The sequence below is a fragment of the Lampetra planeri genome, chromosome 38 (genome assembly GCF_965212315.1).
Source record: "Lampetra planeri chromosome 38, kcLamPlan1.2.h2, whole genome shotgun sequence".
NCBI lineage: Eukaryota > Metazoa > Chordata > Hyperoartia > Petromyzontiformes > Petromyzontidae > Lampetra > Lampetra planeri.
In genome coordinates this window covers 2,415,535-2,421,534 of record NC_136144.1, presented here as the reverse complement: position 1 = coordinate 2,421,534, position 6,000 = coordinate 2,415,535, and positions in this window count along the sequence as shown.

Below are 6,000 nucleotides of genomic sequence, written 5' to 3'. Positions count from 1 at the left end.
GCACCGGCGTCGCGTGAGCGAGCACCGTCCCCTGAGGAACCACCACTGTCTGCGACCCCACATTGAGGACCGCGATGAAAGGGTCCCCGTCCCCTCTAACGACGGTCTGGGCCGGAATCAAATGAGGTCCACTAACCCCGGCCCTAGATGGTACCAGCACAATACCCCGGTCCCCAACGCCCTTAGCGAAAGGCCGACGAAGTTTCAGAGGCACTAACATTTGAGCTCCCGGCGGCACATGAACGGTGTTAACGACGAACGCCGGGACTGTTGCGCACGCCGTTCGAGCCGTAGCAGGGGAAGGCAGGAACGCCATACGTCGTCCCGACGGAAGCTCAATACATCCTTGGTCGATCAAAATACGGATCGGCATTTTGGCCAAGAAGTCCGTCCCCAGCAGGCACGGAACCGCCAGCGAGGAGGAAACAAAAATAGGCCCCGATAATTTGATGTCCCCGATACAAATTTGCGCCCGAATCTGTCCAATGATGCCAAGAGAGCCTCCGTTAGCGGCATAGAATGGAACGTTGACCGGCAGTAAAGGACGGCTCTGGACAGGTAGAATATTGTAAATTAGTTCGGAAATGATAGTCGCCGAAGCCCCCGTATCGACCAGGATGCGTATCTCTACCCCGTCAATGTGTCCCACCACAGCCGACGACCCCGACGACGCGGCCACAACACGATGGGCTAACACGGACCACTGGCCGGGTTCGATTCGAGTCCCCGCAGTGACGCGTGTTTGCCCGTCGCAGCGCAATGTCGGCCCCCCGTTCGTTGCGGTGTGCGAGTGTGTAACTGGTGTGTGCTTGGGCCAAACATGTGGGGTGCCGCGACTCGCCGGGTTATGTTGGTGGAGCTTGGAAGGTGGAGGACCGGCGTCCCGTCGAGGCGTCGTCCCGCGCTGACGAGGAGAGCGGCATCCCGAGGCGACATGGCCCCGGACGCCGCAGTTGAAGCAGCGCGGGAGCGCCGGCGGAGATGACGGACGGTCGAGGCGGCTTGACTCGTCCCGGCCCGACTGTGCTCCCGTCGCCTGCTGCCGTCGATGGTCGACGGCGTAAAGCTCCTCCGTCGGAAGGGTGGCTGCAGCCACCGCACGCCCAGCCCTCGCCCTGCTGGCTCTCCGTCGCAGCGACAGCAAGTTGGCGTGGAGGAGCCGCGCAGCTTGGAGAGAAGTCATCTCCTTGTCTTCTTGCGCAACGACGGCGATGTCCAAGTCGTCAGCTAACAGGAGAATCTTCTCCGTGACCATCGCGTCTACGCCGTCTTCATCCATACGGGGGAAGGCCGTCTTCGCCAGCGCCAGGAGACTCGTTCTGTACGCCAGGGGCGACTCCTTTTTCCCCCGCTGGCGATCGTAGAACTGCTGTCTGCACTCAGCTGAAGGCCCGTAGACCCCGGCCAGCAGCTGCAGCGCCATCCGTAACGTGGAGCGCTCCTCCCTCGGCGCCGACGTGAGAGCGGCAAGTGCATCGCTGTCGAGGAGCGCTGGCAGCGCGCAGAGAGCTTCAGCGTCCGACCACTTGGCCATCTCTTGATGGGCGATGAAGCGTCTCTGGAAGCCGCCCCAGTCGCCCTCCGCAGCAACGAACTCCTTAAGCGGAGGCAGCCGTTGTTGCAGCACAGCGTTCGTCGTGGAAGTCTGCAGGCTGCTGTCCCCGGAATTCGGCAGTGCTTCGGCGCGAACGGCAGATGGGATCGCCTGTCGCAGCCGTGATGACGCTCCCTCCGGCGATGACGCGGCTGCCCCAGCGAGAGCGACATCGGACCCCAGGTAGAGCCCGGCCACGCCCTCTGCAGCTGCCGCGGCGAAGGCGGGAGATTCAAACCTTGAATCTGTCGAAATGGCGGGAAGGCGCACCGGACGTCGGTTGCCCTCGCCCCGTGGTGGTCCACGAGCCCCCAGGCGCGTGATGTTTTCAAGCGTGGCGGCAGCTGCATAAAGCAGCTCCGCCAGCCTCGCGTGCGCCAGCCTCAGTCCTTCTGACGGCAGCTCCTCTTCATCGTGATGCCCCGGTATGAATGCGTCCGGCTCCGGCTGCACGATATCTTGTTGAGCTGTCTCGGGCTCGATAATTTCAGCGTCGTCCTCCCCTTGTGGTACTCCGGCTCGAGCTGTCCGGCGCGTGTCCATTGTTCGTAGATGTTCTGACACCAGTTGAAGTACCGTTGAAGACGCTTGACACCAAGGTTGAGGCACACGTATTCGTGTAAGCGGTCAGAACAGGACAGCACTAGAGGGGGTATCGGCCCCCTCACCCGGATAGCTGGGGATACTTCGCTAGCTATCCTGATCTGCCTCGTAGTCCTCCAGTTACTGGGCTAGGGGAGGCTGTCTGGGCCGACACTGGTTAGCCGGCCTACGGTACCCGGAGTCCCAGAGACTGACTCTGGGTCGCGGGACCACGCCACTGGCTCGGTCCTGCGCGGCCCTGACAAGGGCGGCGTCTCAGGTGAGTCCAGGGCTTCTAGCTAGACGTCTTCAGTCTTCCTTCTCCATCCTAATACTGAGCCCCGATCTCTCCGGCTCATCCCCCTTTATACCCCTCCCAGGATCACAACTCCGGGCCCCCCCCCAGGCTGCCCGGTGCGGACGTCGTTGCGGGCACCTCCCCGTTAGCACTCACGGAGCCCCGCCCCCTGTGCTTGTTTCCCGTGTGATCCCATGCATACAGCCCTACACATACAGCCCCTCCGTAACAGCCCTACACCTGTATTCTTTACCAGTGTATCAAGTAATTTAAGCGACTCGCTCACTGGAACCTTGGTGAATAGCGAAATCACATCAAAACTCACCAAAATATAATTAGGGTTAAGTTTAATATCTTTGATCATATTCACAAGATGTTCTGAATTTCTTATGAATGATGATGTCCTACCGATGTAAGGCTGTATTTGTTTAGTTACATATTTTGCTAATTTATATGTGATGAATCCCTACAGTCACGAAAGCTTTAAATCGAAAAAGAGCCTTCGACACTTCACGTGGCTTCAAAGTACACCTGGCCTGGCACAGGCGCCGTGGTGACTGTCACTTATTGGCGAATGGTGACGGTCGATAACGCAGCGGTGGTTGTGAGCAATGTCATTTTGAGGGGGTGGGGCGCCAACCCTGACCACCTGTGAACCTCACGTCGCCTCGCAGCCACCACAGTGGCCACAGGGAGTTCTGGATGGGTGCGAGGGCTGGTAACCCCCCTCCACCTTCAACTACATCACCACACATTCACATGCAAGCCCTTGGGTCTGTCGATGGACCTCTGTGGTGAGTCTATGGGTTTCTGTGTGGTGAGTTTATGTGTCTCTGTTTTGGGAGTCTATAGGGCTCTGTGCTAGTCTGTTTGAGTCGGTGGTTCTCTGTGTGATAAGTCTATGCGTTTTTGTATGACTCTATGGGTCCCTGTGTGAATCATCTATGGGTCTCTGTGTGACGAGTCTATAGGTCTCTGTGTGGTGAGTCTATGGGCATCTGTGTGGTGAGTCTATGGTTATCTGCATGGTGAGTCTCTGCGTCTCTGTTGGAGAGTCTGTGGGTCTGTTTGAGTCTGTGATTCTCTGTCTGATGAGTCTATGGGTCTCTGTGATGAGTCTATGGTTATCTGTGCAAGTCTGAGGGTCTGTGCGTGGTGAGTGTATAGGTCTATGTGTGATGACTATATGAGTCTCTATGTGATGGATATCTGTGGTGCACATATCGTGGCACAAGCGCCGTGGTGTCGTCACCACCACTTCGTGGAGAATGCTCCTCCCCCTGCTCCTGCTTGTTGTTGTACTCGGGAAGGAGAGAGAAAACTCGAATAAAGTCTCAACGATTTTCATTTCACCAGGTAAGGTTCACTGAGCTAAACATCTCTTTTTCAGGAGCGACTTGGCACCAATGTCAGCTCAACGAAGTGGCTCATCGTCACGTGTAAATTATAGCAGCCAAATACTTTCAACGAATATTCATATTCTTGGTTCTTTCGGTAAAGTCATGTAAAAAAAAATGAAATAAAAATCAAATTAATAAAAATGAAGTAAATATGTTAAATAGCTTTTATTATTTTCATTTTATCTTATTTTCTATTTAATTTTTTTTATTTGAAAAAATATATAGATTTTTTTGTTTTCTATTTACGTGACTTTACCGAAAGAACCAAGAATATGAATTCCTGTAGTCAAGTCAAAACTTTAAACGAATGTTTCTAAACGTGGAGGGAAAAACCGGAGGAACCGGAGAAAAATCCACGCGACCACGGGGAGAGACAGAGGCAGGCAAACTCCAAATATACAGCAGCAGGCATCAGGGTCGGGATCGAACCCACAATCTCCTGTATACCAGGCGAGGTAGTTATGGGGGAAAGCAGAGACATCGAGAGGGAGAGGGGGGAGAATTAGTCAAACTCACACTCAGTATTACTCACTAACCATGATACACTCACCATCACACTCACCATCACACTCACCACCACACTCACCATCATACTCACCCTCATACTAACCATCACACTCACCATCATACTCACCACCACACTCACACACAAGCCCACACACATCAACATTCGCCATTCACCACTTCGTGGCGGTGACGTCACCACAATAACTCAGTTGCCATGGTTTGACGGCTGTGTGGTGAGTATGTGGCTCTCTGTGTGGTGGTGAGTCTGTGGGTCTCTGTGTGGTGAGTCTGTGGGTCTCTCTGTGTGGTGAGTCTGTGGGTCTCTGTGTGGTGAGTCTGCGGGTCTCTGTGTGGTGAATCTGAGTCTCTGTGGGTGTCTGGACATTTCCACACGATGGTGATGATGTTATCAGCCACTTGGTTGAGCTTCTATGTGTCCCTGTCGGTCTCTATGTTTTTCTCTGGGTCTCTATGTATCACTCTGGGTCTCTATGTATCTCTATCAGTCTCTATGTATCTATATCGGTCTATTATGTATATCTGTGGGTCTCTATGTATCACTCTGGGTCTCTATGTATCTCTATCGGTTTATATGTATCTATATCGGTCTCTTTGTATCTATGCGGGTCTCTATGTATCACTATGGGTCTCTATGGGTCACTATGTATATCTGTGTATCTCTGGAACTCTGTGTGTCTCTATGTATCTCTTTGGGTTTTTATGTATGACTATGGGTTTCTGTGTGTCTCTATGGGTCTCTGTGTGTCTCTTAGGGTATATATGTATCGCTATAGGTCTATATGTATCTCTATGGGTCTCTATGTATCACTATGGTTCTCTGTGTGTCTCTATGGATAAGCTATGTTTCTTAAGTGAACTGGGGAATGTGGAGGGTGGGTAACGTGAGAGCAAATGGGAGCTCAATGGGAGTGGCCGGCAGGTGTGATTGTAATGCGTAGTGCGGATAAGCGTGGTTTCTTAAGCGAACTGGGAAATGTGGGGACGTGTAACGTCGGAGACTATGGGAGTAGCCGCTGACGGCGATTGCAATTTGTAATGTGGATAAGTAAGCTGCTTATGTGATGTAGGAAATCTGGCAGAAGGGTTGACGTAAATAATATAGAAGCCTACGGGAGTAGGCAGTGAAGGTGATTGTAATTTGTAGTGTGGATAAGTTAGGTAAGCTGTCCATGACGGCCCGCGCAGAACTCATGAATTGTTACTCAGACACGTGTCCCACCCCACTTGTGACGTCACCACGGCACTTATGCCAGGCTAGGTGCATGCACTCTGAGGCCACGTGAAGTGTCGAAGGGTCGCTGCTGGCAGGTCACGGGACAGACCCAGCAGTTGCCATGCGTTGACTGCTGTGCCAGGCTAGGTACAGGAGCTGGGCAGACTCCAAATACACAGCAGCAGCAGGCATCGTCAGGGACGTGATTGAACCCACGACCTCCTATGTACCAGGCGAGGTAGTTAACATCTCATCAGGGTCTGAATTGAACCCACGACCTCCTGTGTACCAGGCGAGGTAGTTAACATCTCATCAGGGTCGGAATTGAACCCACGACCTCCTGTGTACCAGGCAAGGTAGTCAACATCTGGACCCAAGTCACCTG